Here is a 22,156-nt window from a genome sequence, read left to right as displayed (position 1 = left end):
AGTGAGGAGTGGGATTTCAGTTAGACCCGCCTGCCGGAGTTAAAATTTATGGCCACGATAATGAATATTTTTGTGGATCCCAAAAGATATAGTCCTCCTGATGTGGAGATAACAAATGGCGAGATTGCCTTTTTACTTGTGCTCAAGGAGCGATGGATTTCAAAGTGGTTTAAAATAACTCCCTGTCCAATAGATATCAACAGGGCTCAGAGATTCCGGCGGCGGGACACGGGGGTTCTATGCTCCTTCCACGAAAGACGGACCTCATTATTACCCTTTGTATATTGTGTACATATTGTTTGTTGTCGTATCACTTATGTATAAATGACATTTATTCACTTATGTCACTTTGTCACTTTATCCACTCAATTTTATGTTACTCATGTTTTTTTATAAAGCATTTTTTAACTCTGGCAGCCATATAGGAATATATGAACTATAGAAAAAAAGTTAAAAAATGACGTCTATGCTAAAATTATTTTGTTGTCTATGTTTCAATTCATAATTTGTAAAGAAATTGATGATATTCATTCAGATTGTTTTTACAAGATTAAGACTTCATGACTTTAAAAGCAATTACCTTATCCAACAGAACCATTTTGGCTAGAAGCATTGGGGCCAGAGAGGACAGAGAAAGGCACAGTACCGCTTGCAGTCCTTAGCGAAGAGTTGGAGTTGCTCACCGGCTGTGCTGCTGCACCTACATCATCTACTGCTTCCCTGCCCTCTATAACAACCCTTGTACCCTCCACCTAACCCCCTGAAGTATCTAGAACAGTACTCACAGTTTTTGTAGCCTGCACCTCTATCGAGGGGCATTGCTCAACATTTGGCTCCTGAGCAGGTGAAGTAGATGTATCCAAGAGACAACTTTTGCTGAGCGCTGATGCAATACTGCAGGGTGGTCACATCCGAGGAGTCTGCAACAGAATCTGAACTAATTTGGCCACTAAGAGAGCAGGGAGCAATCTCAGGGCTCCCTCCTATTGAAAGTGCTGCCATCAGAGTGTATGCGTAAATGTGTGTATACTTGTAAAGCGCACTGTCGCCCCATCTCGGGGCATCCTGGCACTGTATACCGCTGTGGAACCCTTCCTGGCTTTCCCTGTGAGATGCCCCCTCCTGGGCACCCCCAAGGTGAAGCCAGGCATCCCAGCGCTTTTGGGGCCGTTGTGGAGATTAAGCTAGCTATTGCCCAGAGTTGCAGAGTGGGGCCCATGATTAGACTAGGCACCGAGGCAAGAATTATCGAGTCCGCGGACATTGAGCCCAAGACCCTGCCGCGTCGGGAATTGAACCCTGGTCCCGGGCCTAACCTCTGCTTCAGGGTCTGCCGCTTCTAACCAGTGAGCCACACTTCTCCACAGAGTATAAGCCAGTGTAGACTCCTCACCACAAAGTGGTTATTTTTTCCCACTTGCTAGCATGAGCTCCTACATAATGCCAGATTGGATTAACTTTAAGATACGATGGCTGACCTGCGATAAGCCTGGGCCAGGGGCTACTGTTTACACGCTCATCTTGCCCTCCTCCAAATGTTTCCCAAGGTACACCCCTTTGCCCCCGATGGCAGCATTCTCCATCTGTGGGGCCCTGTGTATGACGTAGGGACTGTCATTACGCACGTGGGGCAGAAAGAAGAGCAGTGCGACTCGCTGCTGTAATCCTGCAATTCCGAGGTGGCCATGTACTTGCCGGCCGCAGAGCTGCCACATGGATGTATGACGTAAAAACGCATACTTTTACATCGCATACCATTACAACGCGATTTTTACAACGCAGGATCCTTTACAACGCATGCCTTTACAACGCATGTAATTACATAGCAGATGCTATTACAACGCATGCCATTACAACGTAAGTATAGGTAAGTATATCTTTTTTTTAATTGTAATTAATAAATATTTAATTAATTTAATTTAATTTAATTTAATTAATTTAATTTAATTAATTAAATTTATTTAAAGTCGTTTTTTAAAAAACGGAACCCTTAAAATACCCCTGTACCCCATACTCAAAACCTATCCCTAATCCCTAAACTACCCCTGTACCCCAAAACCTAAACCTAGGCCTGACCCCTAAAAATACCCCTGTACCCCTTAACCCAAACCTAGCCCTGAACCCTACAAATACCCCAGTACCCCATAACCCAAACCTAGCCCTAAACCCTAAAAATACACCTGTACCCCAAAACCCAAACCTAGCCCTAAACCCTAATAATACCCCTGTACCCCAAAACCCAAACCTAGCCCTGAACACTAAAAATACCCCTGTACCCCATAACCCAAACCTAGCCATGAACCCTAAAAATACCCCTGTACCCCAAAACCCAAACCTAGCCCTGAACCCTAAAAATACCCCTGTACCCCATAACCCAAACCTAGCCCTGAACCCTAAAAATACCCCTGTACCCCATAGCCCAAACCTAGCCCTGAACCCTAAAAATACCCCGGTACCCCATAACCCAAACCTAGCCCTGAACCCTAAAAATACCCCTGTACCCCATAACCCAAACCTAGCCTTGAACCCTAAAAATACCCCTGTACCCCAAAACCCAAATTAAATAAATGTTTTAAGAAAGATAAACTAACCTATACTTACATTGTAATGGCATGCGTTGTAATAGCATCTGCTATGTAATGATATGCGTTGTAAAGGCATGCGTTGTAAAGGATCCTGCGTTGTAGTGGTTGCGTTGTAGTGGTTGCGTTGTAAAAGTAGTCCGTTGTAACAGTTGCGTTGTAACTGTTGTTTCCCCTGCCGCATTCATGCTCGTAGGCAGTGAGTGGTCAGGTCGCCGAAAGTAGATCCTGATGTGCACCGGCATCTGTGCTCCCTGAATACCGCACTGTGGTTGGCAGCAGCGATACCAGTGGCGTGGGGAGGAGTGAATGTTCAGTGGCAAGATCTACCCTCGTCACAAGGCATTGCGATGTTTATGAATGACCAACCAAAATTGCGAGATGTACAACCATGTTTTAATGACCTACGGCCTTTTCTATGCCCCATATCATGTTGTCACTGGAATGATTAATGGGGAAAGGGATGCAGTTCGGGGCAGGGCGCTGAGAAGGGGGGGGAGACTTGCCCCTGGGAGGTGTTATAATAAAAGTACAACTGTGGAGACACTTCAGTTGGGGCAGAGAACACCACACAATAAAAGACAGATCTGTTCTATCTTTGCATGTGCAGAGTTCTCGGACTGCGTAGCCTCCACAGTCGTAAACTTACTATTAACTCGTAGTTTGTGAATATCAAAACAAATGTAAACTTACACAAAAGTATAAGTTTTCCTTTGAAATTTGTGATGATTTCTGGCTTTTTGTGCCTTCCTCAAAGACAAACGAAGTAAATTGCAGAAGCAAAAATAAAATAGGGGGGTGTACTCTGCAAATAAATTGTCCCTAAGAGCATTTTTGCATGTTCTGTTGACTCTGGCACCAAAAGAGACCGAAGTGTATGTGTGCAAACTGTATATCCCCAGCAGGAATTTGTGTCTACATATAAAATAAAATCCACAGAGGGCGGCTATAATAGTAAAAATATATGTGTTACTGTATAATGTATTTATAAAAAAAATGTATAGAAGCATACATGAGAACTATTGAACCTACACTTGGCATTCTCCGATCTGGAACAAAGGCGTTCAAATCGATGAAGCTGACCAGTGAGGACTTCCATAGTTTTTCTGTAAATTCTTTGTTTTCTATTATTTTTATGACATAATATATAGATAGCAAAATACAATCTGCGCATATATACTTACTGTAGTACATCTCTGAATATATGGTGTTAGTTCAGCATTCCATTATACTATTTCCAGAATCGAGTCTTAAGGCATATTTCACATGTACATAGTCAGAATAGGAGTGCACAGCCCTAACCTCAGGTATCCACAATGGACTTCCACACTCTTTCAAACTAGGCTTGTAAATGTGTTTCCAAAGTGTGTTACCTTTGTACAGCTCTTATTGGATTAATAAACGCATACCACGTGGGGGCGTTTGATGGGTTCCTTATGCCTGGTTGGGGCAATTAGCCAAACCAAACCACTGCATATGTTCATAGTGGTAATGTGGGGCCTGTAAACCGGCAAAATGTGCGCGTAGCCGAGGGGGTCCCTGTAGACTGCTAGTGAAACACAACTGTCTGGGTTTAACATCACAAGAATAACACACATGGGTGTGGGAGGCCTGCACGCTTGTGCCAAGAGAAGCTAATAACATTGTGACCACTTTTATCAACAGTGAAGTATTTAATTTAGGTGTGCTCTGACTTGCAGTTGAAACATCTGGAGGGATATTCGCCTTTTCCCATTACTCATAAAACATGGCGTGGTGGGCACTACAGCCAGAACTCCTGAAGTGTCCTTATTTAGAAGTCCTGTATATAATATGTGGTAACAACTCAAATTGTCGCTCATGATAGCCATTTCATTCATTTGGTCACTGGAACCAAATGTAGACAATTCTTCCTGATAGTGAGTACTTTTAATGCTGCCCTGCCTGATTTTTTAAATTAATTTTTAGGTAAGTATCGACTTTTATAAAAAAGAAAAAGTGGTATATTTAAATGTACAGAGTTAATACAATTAATTGCATCAAATCTCTAACTTTAAAAAAATCTTTTTTTAAATATGTGTATACATATATTGCTGCAGTATCAACACATCATAACAGTAGATAATTATACATGTGATATTAGCTGTCATCGAGACATCAAGCAATGGCTTACTCAGTTGTGCTTGCTTTCTAACAAGTTGTACACAATGACATGCTGAAAGAAAGTGCGATCTAACAGCACTGCTGTACAGTCAGGAAAACAGTGTTCTTTAGTTCTTACCTGCCACATGCCATTTATTTTCTGCTAGAACAAGTCGATGTGTAAACCGAAACATCATAAAGGCCTTCCATTTTACTTGCTTTTCAAGAAGGCCAAGTGTACAGAAGAATTCACTATACAAAGTGATAACCTTTTTTTCAAATTCCTGCTGGATCAACAGTCAAACATTGCAATTGATTGATATGTCCTTTCTCTCCTGGCCTTTGACCCAAATGAGATCACGTGCTGTGTCGTGGAATGGACCACGACTCGATCTAAATCATAGGTAGTGACAGTGGATAGCATTAAAGAGGTATTTGCAGCTCTCTATAGATACAATTTGAAAGTTGCCACAAACATGTGGTACCGGTTTGTTATTTTATTCAGTCACAAGTTTAGATTAAACTAAGAAGTGAAGGTGGATGCCACATTCTATTTTTTCTGCATTCTCCAAACCTCTACTCCATCGAAAACCCAATCTTATTTCTCTCATTATTATTCCCGCAATCCATGTTCAACATCCTCTCATACCAACCAAGACACACCACCATACACCTCCATGCTTATACAATAAACAAACAATTTAAAAAAAGCATTCACCATAATTACATAATGGGATAGAGAGGAAAGAGGGAATATGCTAGCATACCATATAATCATCCAATTTTCTAGGAAAGCATTTCTGATGCTCACTGTGTTAAGGCACAACACCACTCAACAACAATTCATCCACTACTGACTTCTTCAGAAACGGGTCTAATCCCAGGTCAAGACGGAGAGGAACGAGGGGATTGCTTGGCAGAAGATTCAGAAGATGTCTCATAAAGTTATTCTCAGCTAGAGTCAGGCCCTTCATAAGACAATGACCCCAAAGCTCTACCCCATATAGTGCAGCGTTTCTTACCTGTACTTTATATATCACTGTGGCAGGGCCCGGGACCATAGAAATTAAGGACTCATAATACCACCAGGCAACTGCACCAGCCTTAAAACCACTTTTTCCATTTGGGGTCGCCAGGAAAAAGACTCAGAGAGAGTAACCCCAAGATAGTCAAAGAGTGACACCTATTCTAGCGGGATGCCGTTTAGCGTAGGATTGTGCTGAGATGATTTTACTGGATTAAACACCCTAAACTTTGTCTTGGTTGTGTTTATTTCCAGGCCAGTGTTTACGCAGAGTAGGGCAAAACTATCTAGAATTAACTGTATCTCCATTGGGGACTTAGATAGCAACTAGGTGTTGTCCGCAATCAACAATGCGGGCACCTTTCTTTGATCTAATTTTGGGGCATCACTATACTCGACCTGGCTTAGTTGGGAGACCTGGGCGTTGACATAAAGGCAAAACAGGGTGGGAGCTAGAACGCTGCCCTGCCTTACCCCCCTGTCAACCGGGAAACGTGAAACGTGATGTCAATTCCTTTGATTTCCCAAATCAACCTGGGCAAAATTCACACCCCACCCACTCTTGAAAATGTAACCTCTAGAAATGTCCCACAACTACCCACCTGCAACCCTCACAAAGTTCCTCTACATCTAGATCAGGCCACAAGGCTATTTCTTTGACCTAAAGCAGATGACAACGTAATGTGAATCAATTGTCCCACACTGATGTTCACCTAAATGTGTTGCTCCTTCTTGATTTCATGTGTTCATTCATTTTCCTTTAGTACACATTCACTTCTTGGCTTATTTTCTGGAAGTCATCATTCAACTTTTCTCTAAATTTCTTCAATTAGCAAGGAAATACCTAGAAACTGGTTTTCGTATTTTAGTAACTGAAAAGAAAACACCCCATACACTATAGGGGATTGTTCTGTATTTGAGCAGAGTAGTGTGAAGCTCTTTCCTGCACTCAGTTCCACCTTTGGTATCTAACTGAATGGCATCCTTTGTTATCCTTTTCTAGTCTGTTAAATCCTTTGTCTGGTCAGTTGGATTTGGGATGGTATACTGAATTCCTTTTATACTATACATTGCATTTAATAAAGTAGTCATCCATTGGTGTACTCACATAATGTGACCACTTATAAGATCCAATTTCCACCAGAATACATGCAATACAAGTAACATCATCCAAAAATTGTAGAATCAGATCAGAGGTTATGTTGCCAAACCACCTTGAACTTTTGCCATTCAGAAATGTAGCCTTTAAGAAGAATCCCAAAAGCATTGTGCCTTGGTAACACATAAAAAGTTCCAACCATATCAGTTCCAATTTGGTTGTACTTACTTTGTATAACCTTATTCAAATTTGGCAATGAAGTCAGTAAGTCCCTAAAAAGAGACAAATTGTTCTTTTGTCTGAAGCACTGGCGCTTCTAAAATGAACTTTACTGTGGTCTGAACCTTTCGCTGCTGATGAGATGTAAAAAAATCCCACTTCTGTCCTAAATGTATTTGCTAAGTTGTAAATTCACCCCATTTTTTACAAAACACCTACAGTGTTCTCAAGATTATAATCATACTCTTTTCATATTTCTACTAAACACAAGTATATCTCTTCGGACACCACAGAATCTTTTACTACTCATCAAAAATGTTGCTCATATAAGAAGCCACATTAGCTGCTCCAAAAGCATTTTGCAGTACTAAAGTACTAAAAAATCCTTTAGGTGGTTGAAAAAAATCAGCCTGATGTTTTCATTTTTCTTTCAGAACTATTTGTTGTTAGATGCAAGTAAAATACAGAGCTGCAAAGACAGTAAACCCGAGTAAATGAAGAAAACAAATCATCTAGACTGCATAAAGTTTGACAATCTGCTTAAACTGTATAATGTAAACAGTGTATGTCTATGCATAATCATAGTTACTTTTTTACAAAATAGAAATTGGAGAAATTCAAGTAGAAGACACAATCAGCTTAATTTTTTTCTTCTAACATGTCACCTAACAATTCCTTTAGTTACTTTCTATAACTAAGAGGAACATTCCACACCGAATGTGTGATAGGTCCTGATTTTCTGTCAACATTATTTGGTATTTGAACCCTTTGAATTTTCTTGAACTTCACTAAATACCTTATAGAATGTATCTGTGGACCTCAAGGCATATACATCCAGTTGATTCTTCTTAGCATTCCTCACTTCTACCTCACAGTTCTTATTAATTGATTATTCTGTTATGGACAATTTACAGAGATTATATGAATTTATTGACCACAAGTGGGGGTCTCATCGTGGACCTACTGTAATCCTAATCTGTTCTTAATGTGTTCAGACAAAATTGGTTCTTCTTTATTAGCAACATAGACTTTCCCATTTGAGCACCTACCAACTAGTGCTCAAAATGGAAACCTAATAAAATAATCCTGTGACTGTTGTATCCCCAAAGCATACAGCTGTGGTGGGTAGTTTTCTCCCTTTCCATATGACTGTGGATCCTTGAATGGAGTAGGTGACAACTGTGAGACTACTGCTGGAATGGAATTACCACATTGTACAGTTGTATATATTTCCAATAATTGAAGTAAGCTTAAACAGGTTAAAATCCAAGAAGAGGTTTCTTCCGAATAAGTAGGCATAACACCGGAGTGCTGCCGCCCGCAAGTAAATCCAACAGCTCAATGACTTTCCTCAACAAGTGTATAGCTAACTGTAAGGCTGCCCACGAGAGATGCATCTTCAACATAAACACATTTGTAGATACACTCTCTGCGAGGACGCAACATGTAGAATGTGGAACAGTTTACATGGTTACCTGATAGTGGCAGTGATCGTAGATAAAGATAGAAGAAAGACTTACACTACATAATCTCCCTTCCTATATAATAAACAGAAAACCTAAAAATAGTAAGTAATTTAAGACATATAAAAATCTCTGAACCTTGTAGGAACAGAACAATTACGATGACTCCTATGTAGTCCAGACATTTCTTTTGCAGGAGAAGTAAACTTGTGAGTTACAGGTGTAATATGCAAATCCATATCTGAAGAGGAAGTACAAGGCAAAACAGGAATTAAAACTTTATCAGAAGCAGTCCCTAAAGGAAAATGTGAACAGTCATGATCACTAGAGGGAGGCTTGTACAAAAGTATTTTCTTAGCTTGTTCATTAGAAACTTTGACAACTGCTATTTTACTCCACCACCCCTATTGTGCTTTGCACACGTGGGTTTGTATCCCATCCTCGTCACCAGATGTAAAGTTGTATATATTTCCAAGAATTGAAGTAAGCTGAAACAGGTAAAAATCCAAGAAGAGGTTTATTCTGAATAAGTAGGCATAACACGGGAGTGCTGCCGCTCGCAAGTAAATCCAACAGCTCACTGACTTTCCTCAACAAGTGTATAGCTAACTGTAAGGCTGCCCACGAGAGATGCATCTTCAAACATAAACATGTTTGAAGATACACTCTCTGCGAGGACGCAACATGTAGAATGTGGAATAGTTTACATGGTGACATGACAGTGGCAGTGATCGTAGATAAAGATAGAAGAAAGACTTACACTACACACATTCAAGCCCCAGGACTACTAGAGCTTCAACTGAATTTTTAGGTGCTCTCCAAAGATTAGATTTTTAATTTTCCTAATGGAATACAGCTAGGAATTGTATGCCTTAGCCAATCAATAGATATGAATATAAGTAAGTTTCAGGTCATCCATTAAATAGTGCTAAACAAAATGTGTGTGTTTATTTATGATACAGTGGATTTTGCAGCATTGCTGGAGTTCCTCAAATGTATAAACACAATTACTACCCTGGATTAGTGTGTCACCTTTTCATCCTTACACTGGTGACGAGAAGTAGGAGCAACTATTGGGTGTGATGTTTGTCAATGCATGATGCAGCAAATTTTATTCCTCCACCTACCTTCCTGCCCTGTTTTAGTTTTCAAGATTCGAACTGGTAACAGTATCATGGGGGTTATGAGACATTCCTTGAAACCATAGACGGGGGAGCCTTTATTCAGAAAAGAAAGTACATCTTGGTAAGCCTTGCTTAGGACCGGAAACCAGGAAGGTGCAAAAGCTTCTACCATATGAAACTGTGATGTGTGTAGATGGCATGCTTGATGAGTATGCATCAGTGATAAATATGTTGACTGTGTATTTTAAACCACACAAGAATGGAATTATGAAGCGACACAAGTTCTACTAGAGGCACCATCATCCTGGTGAACCGACTGACAGTTTTGCTGGGGAGTTGAGAGTTTTTACCTTAACATGTGAGTACAAAACATTTCAGGAGGAAGTGATTACAGAACAAGTAGTGGATAAAGCCAATAGTAGGATAATTCAGGAAGCCTTGTTGATGACTCCCAATATAACTTTGAGCAAAGTGCCTGAAGTCACAGCCAGTACAGAAAGCACAGTGTCATACATGGCTGAAATGACACTGTCTTAATAAGCATCAACTGTGCTTTTGATAGAAAGAGCATCAGAGCTCAGTTGAAGAAAGTGGGGTACACTGAAACGACATCAATGTGTTATAAATCTATCTAATAAATATCGACTTAAAAATATAGACAACAAGAATACCGACTCCGATACTTAAACAGGTAACTAAAATATAGACTAAAAAAGCATCAATGAAAAATTATAGATGTATAAAATATCGTCTTTTGTAGAAATATAAAATAAAATAATATACAGTAAATATTAAATGTAATTTTAACAAAATAAATAAATGTAAAATACACTTTTATAAAATTATTACAAATAAATGTAATAAAAAAAGTTGAACTCACAAACATAATTTATTTATTTATTTATTTATTTTAGGAGTGTAATATAGCACTAGCTGGACCCAAGGGTATCAGAGCGCTTTACAACAGGTAAATTAGGAGCAGGTATGCAGTACAAATTAAAGTCAACCATGCGGATCAAGCCGAGAATAGGTGAACACAGGCGCGGTTGCGCGGGCGGGCAGGGAGGATGAAGTTCACACAGGGTGCCCCCTAAAGATTGCATTGTTCACATCGGACGAGAGTCCCGATAGATTTTCTCGATCCGAGTCGGTGTCACTGGACCCGGTATAAGGTTAGGGAGAGTGCAGGCTGGAGTGAATCCATGGCTTCTATCGGTTCGTTCGAGAGCGGTCGAGGAAGAGGGATTTGAGTAGATTATTGAATTTGGGAAATGAAGCTATCGTTCTGCTGTGAGGGGGGATGGAGTTCCAGATTTTCGGGGCATATCAGGCAAATGATTTTGTCGAGGTTTTCTGCTTACGAGATTTCAGTGGGATGAGCAGCAGAGTGTTAGAGCTCCTGAGGTTTCTGGACTGGCCGCTTTTTTGAGTTTGGCAGCCAGGTATTCCGGTGTGCCTGTGTGTAGGGCATTATAGGTGAGGCAGGCCATTCTGAAGCTAGCTCTCAGCTCAATTGGGAGCCATTTGAGTACTTTGAGTGCAGGGGAGATGTGATCAAAGTTCTTAGTACCAGTGACCATTCTGGCTGCTGCATTTAATGTTGTTTTCAGGGGGCGAGGTGAGATTTTGATGTACCAGTCAGGGCTGCGATGCCGTAATCCATTCTGATGAGCACTAGTGCTTGGGTGGCTTGTTGAAGGTCTTTGGGTGGGAGGAAGGGTTTGATTTTGTACAGTAATTTCAGATTGAGGAAGGCGCTTTTTGCGGCTTTTGAGATATGTTTTTTCATGTTTAGTTTGGGGTCTAAGGTGATACCTAGGGATTTTACTGAATCCGCCAGGATGAGATTGCCATTGAGGGCATCAATAGCTTTGAGCCATTTCACGATTTGTGGGTTCTCATCTTTATTGGAGATGAGGAGTATTTCCGTTTTCTCTTGGTTAAGTTTTAGGTGATAGATTGAGAGCCAGACTTGTACCTCCCTGAGCGTGGCGTAGAGTCTCTGGATGTCAGCAATGGAGGAGGTTTCCAGGTAGAGTTGTGTGTCATACGCATATAGGTAAAAAGGAATATTAGATTTCCTTAGTAGGGAGGTAAGGGGTTCGATGTATATGTTGAAAAGCTGAGGGGAGAGCACTGATCCTTGTGGAACACCCCTGTTAACAGAGTGGAGGTCGGACTCGAAGTTTTGAATTTTTATTCTTTGTGAGCGGTTGTGGAGGAAGGATGAGAACCAGTGGAGTACTGTCTTTTCTAGGCCTGCCCTTTCTTGTAAAGTCTTGATGAACAATTTGTGATCAACTGTATCGAATGCAGCCAATAAGTCAAGGAGGATGAGAAGGCAGCATTGGTCTGAGTACAGTGATTTGTGTAGATCGTCAATGATATTCAGTATTGCAGTTCGGTGCTGCAGCCCTTTCTGAAGCCAGATAGGTGGGGGTCTAGGAGATTGATGTTGTCCAGATGTTTGGTTAGCTGAGGGAGTACACATCTTTGCAGGATCTTGGACAGAAGGGGTAAGTTTGATACTGGTCTGAAGTTATTAAGATCATGAGTGTCTAGACCAGTCTTTTTCAGTAGTGGCATGACTTGGCCAACCTTGAGGCAGTTTCGAACAGTGAGCTGTTGTTGATCTTGCACCATAGCAGAGCTAGGGCGAGCTTCATGTCCTTGATCAATTGAGGGGGAAGTTGATCCAATCGGTCATGACACACATCCAACACTGGATGAACCAAAATCAATTAAAGCTCAATCCTGGCAAAACTGAGCTTCTCCTCCCTGGGAGAAGTGCCCCCCATTGGGGCCCTCAGTACTGGCCAACTGAGCTTGGGTCACCTCCCTCTCCCGCTGGCTGTGTAAAGAGTCTTGGGGTCATTATCGACTCTGAGCTCACTCTCAAGGCCCAGGTGAGTGCTGTAACATCTTCCTGTATGTTCCAGCTATACAGGATACGGAAAGTTGCCCATCTTCTGACTTCCGAAGCCCTGCTACAAGTTTTAATAGCTTTGGTGATGTCCCGTTTGGACTTCTCTAACGCCCTATACCATGGCCTCCCCAAATCCCAGCTGGCTAGGCTACAGATAATCCAGAACCAGGCTGCCAGACTGGCATTTAAAATCCCTAGATGGCAGCCGGCCAAACTTCTATTACATCAACTACACTGGCTACCAGTCAGTGAAAGAATAGCCTTCAAGGTCTGTTGCCTGGTCTTCAAAGCCTTAACTGGTCCCTTCCCTGCTTTCCTGAAGTCCCTGATCACCCCTTACTGTCCTCCCCGCACATTGAGGTCCACCCACCTTCAGCTTCTAGTTATCCCCCGGTTTAAACTCACTAAATCTGGCGGCCGCAGCTTCTCTCACCTGGCTCCCAAGCTATGGAATTCTCTTCCACTCTCACTCAAGACCTCTTGCTCCCTCCTATCTTTTAGGAAATCTTTAAAAACTCTGCTCTTTTCACATCCCCACTAAACTCCTCTTGCTCAACCTCAGTGTCCTATCAGCGCCAGGAAACTCATGGTGACAGTGCGCTCAATAAATTTCCCTTAACATTAACATTAACATTAACTTATACATATATATTTACTTTAAAATAATTAATGAACTATTATTTTTAATTTATGTTCAAAGTTTAAAATTATATACAAAATTAAAATATATATCAAAGATTTAAAATATAAAAAACCAAAACTCTATAATGAATTAAAACATTAAACTAATAAAAAATATGTAAACACATTTCATAATACAGTCAGTAGGGAAAGTGTTGGATAGCGGAGGGGTAAAAATAACTATTCCCACTCCAGTGAGTGCAACAGTAGGGAAATATATGGACAGCGGAGTAATAAAATGTACTATTTTAACTCCAGTGAGTGCAACAATAGGAAACGTGCTGGATAGCGAAAGGGTAAAAATTACTGTTCCCACTCCAGTAATAGCAACAGTAGGGAAAGTGTTGGATAGCGGAGGAGCAAAAATTACCATTCCCACTGCAAAGAGTACAACAGTCGGGAGGGTGTTGGATAGCGGAGGGGTAAAAATTACTATTCCCACTCCAAAGAGTGCAACAGTAGGAAAACTATTGGATAGAGGAGGGGTCAAAATGGCTATTCCCACTCCACTGAGTGCAACAATAGGATGAGTGTTGGATAGCAGTGGAGTGAAATTTACTATTTCTACTCCAGTGAATGCAACAGTAGGGAAAATGCTGGACAGCGGAGGGGTAAAAATTACTATTCTCACTTCAGTAAGTGCAACAGTAAGGAAAGTGTTGGATATAAGAGGGGTAACATTTTCTATTCCAACTCCAGTGAGTGCAACAGTGGGGAAAATGTTGGATAGCGGAGGGGTAGAAATGACTATTCCCACTCCAGTGAGAGCCACAGTAGGGAAAGTGTTGGATAGCGGAGAGGCAAAATTTACTATTCCCACTCCAAAGAGTGCAACAGAAGGGAAGGCGTTGGATAGCAGAGGGGTAAATTACTATTCACACTCCACTGAGTGCAACAGTAGGAAAAGTGTTGGATAGAGGAGCGGTAACATTTTTTATTCTACTCCAGTGAGTGCAACAATAGGGAAAGTGTTGGATAGCGGAGCAGTAAAAATAACTATTCACACTCTGGTGAATGCAACAGTAGGGTAAGTGTTGAATAAATGAGCGGTAAAATTTACTATTCCCACTACAGTGAGTGCAACAGTAGGGAATTGGTTGCTTCCCAGAGGGGTAACAATTGCTATTCGCACTCTCGTGAGTGATACAGTAAGGAAAGTATTGGATAGCGGAATGGTAAAAATTACCAATCACACTCTAACAGTTAAAAATAAAAAACAAAAAATAACAAAACTTATTCTAACCGCATCGCTGCAGCGGCTATTCTGCCGCAGCGCTAAGGGGGCAGGAGGGCCGCGCGGTACCCCCATGCTGATGACGGAACCGCTCCGTCACCAGCCACGGTTGAGCTGTGCTCATGACGGAGCGGTTCAGTCATGGCCCCGCTCGCTTAATAGAACGCGCCACGCAGGCGCGAAATAAGTGTCGAGCAGGCGCGTCGGGCGGGCCATGACGGAACCGCTCTGTCATCAGCACAGCGCCACCGCGGCTGATGACGGAGCGGTTCCGTCATCAGCACGGAAAGGGCTAATGAAGATAAATAAATAATCAATAAAACAGTAAAAGTCAAATATATTAAATATATCAAAAGAAAACATATTATAATAATAATTACATGTAACAAATACCTACAAAAATAAATAATGCATATTTAATAAAAACAATTCTTTTAAACTAGAAAATATTTACAAACAAAAACATTAATTAATACATAGATGTATTTATTTTATTTCCTACCCTATAACACCACACCAATAACAACACACTTCAACATTTTACTTTAAATGTACTTTCCTAATTAACATTAATTGATTAATAATCAATACAAAAATTATTCTTTAAAAAAACTAAAAACATTAAATACCTACACACACTTTAACACTATAATGTCCTTAATACACACCTAAATTAAACTATTAAATGATAGAATACTATTAAATTAAATTAAAAACTATTACTTTTAACAACTAATTATAAAGTAAACTATTACCCAAAATAAATATCAAATAATTAACATTAATCACCAACTATATATAAATTAATTAAGAACAAATTACTTCTCATCTATTACCACTATAAACACCACAACACACACCTAAAATTAATTTCACACAGGTGCCATAATAACTCTTTAATTAATGTAATTAATATCAATTAACAAAGTATTATTAATAAAAATAGATAAGCCACTTAACACCATTTACCCCTATAAAACCCAAAACACACACATGAAACTAATTACAGTTACAATAATTAATTACCAATGAATTAATTAAAATTAATTAACAACCAACTATTAATTCATAAATTACAAATAAATGAATTCCCTCCCTTTATACCTAGAAATGCAAAAACACACACTTAAAATGAATTACGCAATTACCATAATCAATTACCAATTCATGAATAAATTAAAATACATTAACAACCAATTGTTATTTCAATAATTAAAAATAAATTACTTCCCAACCTTTACACCTATAAACACCAAAACACACACCTATACTGAATTACTTAATTACCATATTAAATAAAAAAATAATTAATGACATTGATTAACAACATTTAACACTATAACATCACAATTAAACAAATATTAATTAATACAAAATTATCAATTAATGTATTATTATTTGTATACATCCCACCCTATTCCCCTATAAACCCACAACCTGCTATGAAACGAAAGACACAAAATTCAAATAAGAAAAATTAACAACTACAAAAAAATGTAACACATATATTAAAAATTCTTCTACAAAAAACCTGCATCACATACATTTAAAACATATACTAAAATACATAACGTTAATTAAAAATAGATATTTTTAACAGTTATATTTTTGTAAATGATATTAAACACTTAGATATTGTTAAAATCGATATTACTTACCTTAATTCAATATTCGTGACAACTATATTCTTGTTGTCGATATTTCTCAAGCACGCTATTTCTGACTTGATATTTGTGCAACTCGATATTTTAAACTCGATATTCTGTTTGCACACCAGAAAGTCGTTGTTCCTCCAGTATCCAGGAGTTTACTCTTTTATTGTTGTGGTTGAGGTGATAGAATTTGTAATAAGTGTATAAATAGGAGCAATTTTTCCAAACTCTTTGAGTCTGGAAAAAAGTAACTGTCTTGATCTGATTGTTCTTATAGATAAGGCTTCCAAAGTATACAATTTGAGTGTTGCAAGTGTTTTATTGTGTATTGATGTATTCCGAGTGTGACATTCTGATGATGAAGGGACTGTAGTTTTGCTGTGGGTGCTAATCTGTTAAGGAGGCCTTCTTTGGTAGATGTACGTAGAAGGCATAGATATAATCATGATGCCAGACTGAGGAGCTCCTATCACAGTGATTACAGTTAATGAGTGGAAAAAGTTTTGTGAGGTCATATTGAGTAAGGCCACAGATAGACCAGTGGTTCATAGCAAGAGCCCAATAGATGTTGTTCTGGCTTTTGACACTATTGCAGCATTTAAAGACAAAATCTGGAGGAAGGAATTTATGAGTGGGTACTGAATAGCGGCAATCATTTCCCATATTCTTCACTGCAAATGGGCGAGCTGGAAAATGTCTTGCACAAAATTCAATTTAAGACAGATAGTATCCCTATGTTTCCCAAGGTCAGGAGAGTACTGCTTGATTCTGAATGGAGTTGAGAAAAGAGTTGGAAAATGTGGGTGCCCAAGATAACATAGAACACATTGAGAGTAATCCTCTGTTGTGTTAGCTCGCAAAGCCAATCTGTCCTTTACGATATTTGTGGACCTCAGAGACCTTAGTACCAGGATAGGTATCCTCTCCACAGCATAACTGAGATTTTGATACTTTTAAAGGAAGAAAAGCTTTTCATCACAATGGAAATGGCCTCTGCCTACTACACGGTTGTCCAGCCTGAGAAATATTGCAATTTCCCCTCATTTGTTATTGCTGAAGGGTCCTTCCGGTTTAAACTAATGCCATTAGGCCTTGCCTCTACCGCCTCAATTTTCATACTTTTGATGAATATGTTTTCAAAGATGCTGATGGAGTTGTTCCTTTCAAAGACAACATTTTGATCTATGTGGAAGGTAAGCCAATACATAGCAGAAGGCTTGCACAAGTGTTGTACATATTAGAAGGGAAGTGTATCACTGTGAGGGCAAACAGTAACAGGTTTGGGGTGTCTAAATGACTTACTTGGGTCATAAGTAAGTTAATTGTATAGAAACTAAAGAGTAGTTGCTTAGAGCAATTGTGGCGTCTCCATGCCTAAGCAGAAGGAGCGATTTTGATTGTTCCTTGGTCTTTTGGAACTTTTCATGTGTTGTATTCCCAAGTGTGCAGTGGAAACCACTTGCTTATCTGTGTTTCTTAAGAAAGGTAAACAGTATTATAGATGAGTGTTGTGATCCTGAGTTTTATCAAAGCAAGAAAAATGCTGCCTCAAGACTCTCATGACTCCAGCTTTGTGGTTACTCATACCAGTCATTATGGTCTACAGCCGTTTTGGTAAAGCATATAAAGGGCAAGGAAGCAGTGGTGGCATTTGGCAGTCAAAATAAGAAGCGTGCAGCGTCTTTGTATTCTGTTGTGCAGTAAGAGGCGTTGACATGCTGGTGGGGTGTCAACCATTTTTGACAGGATCTGTGGGAATCTGAATTTAAGATCTGGATTGACCCCAACTCTCTGAGGGATATTTATACCACTAAGGGTGCCTGAATGTCTATGTTGAAATTAGTTAAAATGACAATTTAGCTTGTAATCTTTCTGCCCTTTGTTACCCCGCATAGGAAGGCTTTATACCGGTGAAGCATGGGAGAACCCAGGCATTGATTCATATATTTTGACATAAAACTAAGAGGCAGATTTATGTTGCCTGACGCATCTCTGCAAATCAGCAGAGATGCGCCAGGAAAGATACGGCAGGCGAGTTTATCCTTGCGCCACCCATGATGCGCCGCATTTACAATGCGGCGCACCATGGTGCAGGAATAAACAGATGCGTTTCGCATCTAGGGAGTGAAGTGGGCGCAGTGCTGAAGTTGTGTTGCATGCCGCACGCAACTCCAGCACTTTTCCAACTTGCCCTATCTGTTAACGTGATGCGTCAAGCTTTACGCCTGCTTCAAGCAGGGGCAGGATTTTGACGCATCAGCGTTAGTAAAGTGACTCAGTGAACTCTTGTAGATTTCACTGAGTCGCTTTCCAGGGGCGTTCCTGCGACGGTACGCCCCCCCTTTGTGGAAACGCCACATGAAACCTGACGCAGGTTTCATGTGGCGCAGGGCTTCACAACGTGACGCATCTCTCAGATGCGTCATGTTGTAAATACCCCGCACTATGGCGCATCTTTTGCGCCGCCGCTGCGTCACGAAAGTGATGCAACGGCGGCGTAAAAGAGGCGCAAGGGGCTTGTAAATCTGCCCCATAATGTACTAAAGGCAGTAAACCAGGGATGCACCAAAATGGTGTGCCTACCCAAGAAAGGCATTTCAAGGAGAAATACCTTCATTTCTCCACGCTACTTCCTCATTCCATGTCTACTGCATTTTTCAGCACACATAAAAATGGGTATGCCGCTGAGGATTTCTTTTGGGCTTAAGGTCATTTATTCCTGCCCAAATACTATCTTGCCCATAGTGCAGGCACCTATGCACCATGACGCAATGGTGCATGCAGTGTGCTAGGCTGCCTGTGGTGCACCAGTGCTATGAGAGCCGTTTTGTGCCATATCCTAATACATATGGGCCTAGTTATAGGTAATAGCAAATTACCGAATGGTAAATACCGAAATTTACCGATTCGGTATTTACTATTCGGTAATTGCTATGTAGGTAAAAAATTTGGTAAAAATACAGAATCGGTAAGATTCGGTAATTACCGATTCGATAATTACTGAATCGGTATTTGCCATTGATTCCTATGGGCCTTGAAGCCCATAGGATTCAATAGCAAATACCGATTCGGTAATTACCGAATCGTTAAAATTACCGATTTTACAAGGGGGCCAGGGTGTCACTTTGGCACCCTGTTGCACCCCTGTTAATGGCTTGTGTGCCATAAGACACACATACATGCCCTTAGGGCACGTCTGTGTGCCACATGGCACAGGTGTACATGCACAGATGTGCATGTACACTGGAATTCGTTATTTACCATGTAATTGTATTACATGGTAAATAACGAATCGGTAATGGCCTGTGGCACTGTTTCGAGTGCCACCTATATCTGTATTTACCGATTCAGTAAATGTACCGATTCGGTATTTTACAGATTCGGTAAATTTACCGAATCGGTAAATATACCGATGCCACCTGCATGTCAATTCCCAAATACCGGTCGGCCGTTACCGACCGGTAATTGGCGACCTACATCGGACCCATGGTGCATTACTGCTCTTTCTTTCATGCAAAACCTCGCAGCCCGTTGCCTTGCTGCATTGGGTTCCTTGAAAGGTTTGTTAATCTTGGCCCGAATACATACCTGGTATGATGAACATTATGACAGATTTCTTCTCAAGATGTCCCTCGGAACCAAATTCTGATGATGAAAATATGCTTGAAAATGATAAAGTTGTGGCTGGTGCATTGACAAGGCAGAGGCTGTGTGATTGCAACTGCTGATATTGAAGATGTAACTTTAAGAAAAGTAATGCAACTTGTACATCAGGGGCGTCTCAGTTTTAAAGAGTCGGATCTGAGCTGAGTGTGGAGACTCATCGTGCCCGAGTTGTGTGTACTGGTTTTCTGAGGAGACTGACACTGTAGTTGTGCGAGTGTCTTTCTGATTCCAGATTGTGGAATTGACACATGAAGGACAGATTGGCAGGCAGCCCATGCAAAGATGAATCAGACAGTTTTCGTTGAGTGTCTGAGGTTGGATAAATCATTGGAACCATTTGTAGAGCACAGTGTGTGTTGTGCTGTAAGTTACAAATGACAAGTCCCTATACCTAGCTCTGTGGATTCAGTTCCTGTGCCAGAGAAAGCGTGGTCAAATATTGGTATGGGTTTTATTGGTGCTTGGACGGAAATTACTGTGGAAAGGACTGAGCTGGTATTATCATCATTACCAACTGCTCTTTCTCTGATACTTAGATATGACTCCTGGAGACGTGTTCTTGGTGCAGAATAGGAAAAAGGGTCTAGTATTTCCATTGAGTAAATTTGTTCTGCTGTAAATTGTCAACATCAAAGACATTGTAAGTGCCTTTTTCGGCAAGCGAAAAATATATTTCGAATTTTGTTTTTAGAAAGCAGAATTGGGACATTGGTGTTCTGAATGAGGAACGCACTCCAAATTTTAAAAAAAGCCCATGAGGTTATTTGTTGCAGTGTTTTTGAAAAGTCTGCACTTGTCATTTGTTCACTCGCACCTCCCATCACTCCCAATCTGCCAGTCTGACTTTCCACATAGTTTCCCACCTGCCCTGCCAACAGTAAATGCAAGTGGGAGACCTCTGCCCTGACTTCTTTGTGACTTGTAACTCTATCACTACTCTGGCATTTGTTGGGACAAAGGGAGCTGCTTGTAAACTCTAATGTGACTGTTCTGCCCCATTTGTTCTTCTGTCGTTTACAAGTATGAAGTAATGCTTGCAAATTCAATGATAGTCAACATGCTTCAGTGTGGGCTCTCTGGATTCACAGTAGGAACCTCAGGTGCCAGGCCACGTCTGCCTACGAGGGGTTACGTTAGGGCCTCATTGAATGGGCCAATGTTTTATTTATTGCTGTATGTTGTTTGGGTTAGAGCTCTGGACATCAACTTCCTATGTTTTCACAGGATTGAAAATGGAAAGAGAGAGAAGAGAGGGTTTCTGTCAGTTGCAAAGATTTAGTACCAGCCTGCTCGGCGGCATAGATCCTTTGCAGGACTTAAAATAGTCCACAAGGGACATATGTGAAGAATAGGTGTTTCTATAGTAACAAGCTATATGGGTGTAGGTTGCACCCTCCTAAGCTGGTATATCTCGATTTCAGATGATATATATAAATGTAATAGTCTTAGCTACACGATATAGTTCTGATTAATACATTGCAATTATATTTTGGAAAATGTATATTTTTTCTGAATATTGTGAAGCATGATCTTTATGGAGAAACAGCAGCGCCTTTCTCGTGGTTGTTTGTAAGGTCCTGTGGACTTGAGTGTAAATGTCCAGTATTTGTAAAGCGCAAACAATTACCCGAAGGTGTCAAGGCGCTGGGGGCTCTCGGGTACATTAAGCGAGCTATTGCTACATGGTGCTGGGCTGATCTGCCTGAGGTACCGGGGATCGAACAGTGAGCCGACGGGTACCGGCATCAGTTGCCCTGGCCGCTGCGCCACACCTCTTCCTAGACTACTAAGCTGCCTTTGCAGCTTAGTAGTCTCAGGAGCCAATTAACACCTTGCGTGCGGCCCCAATTTCCCCCCCGGTGCTGGACATTCCATAACTGGGTGTGGTCGTGACGGAACCATTCCGTCATCAGCACAGCTTAACCGTGACTGATGACGGAATGGTTCCGTCACAAGCATCGAAGGGGTTAATTGCCACAAAACCATTGATGGGACTCAATGGCCGTAGATGAGGAAAGTGGGACTGCTCTGCATCTTTAGGAATGTTTTCAATAGTTTTCTGTCGGAGTCCCACATACATCCTGCTGAGATGGTCGAGTCAGGACACAGTCACCTTTCGCCCACTGTAGTACACTGCAGGTGCTGTGAGTAGGGAATACGTGACACTCATAATTGCAGAAACCATCACCAATGTCAGGCCTACACCTCAATACAGTTTGTTACACAAAGAACTGAGGGGCATATTAGCAAGAACCTCGTTAATATAATTGCAGTTTTAGCGGCAGGAAACTGCTGCTAAAATGGCGATAATGGGCTCGCTAATAGGTGTTATAGAATCCCAATAGAAACCCAGGTTGGATGTGCA

The sequence above is a fragment of the Lissotriton vulgaris genome, chromosome 2_2 (assembly GCF_964263255.1).
Source record: "Lissotriton vulgaris chromosome 2_2, aLisVul1.2, whole genome shotgun sequence".
Classification (NCBI taxonomy): Eukaryota; Metazoa; Chordata; class Amphibia; order Caudata; family Salamandridae; genus Lissotriton; species Lissotriton vulgaris.
The sequence above is the reverse complement of the archived record's forward strand: the minus strand, read 5'-3'. Positions refer to the sequence as shown.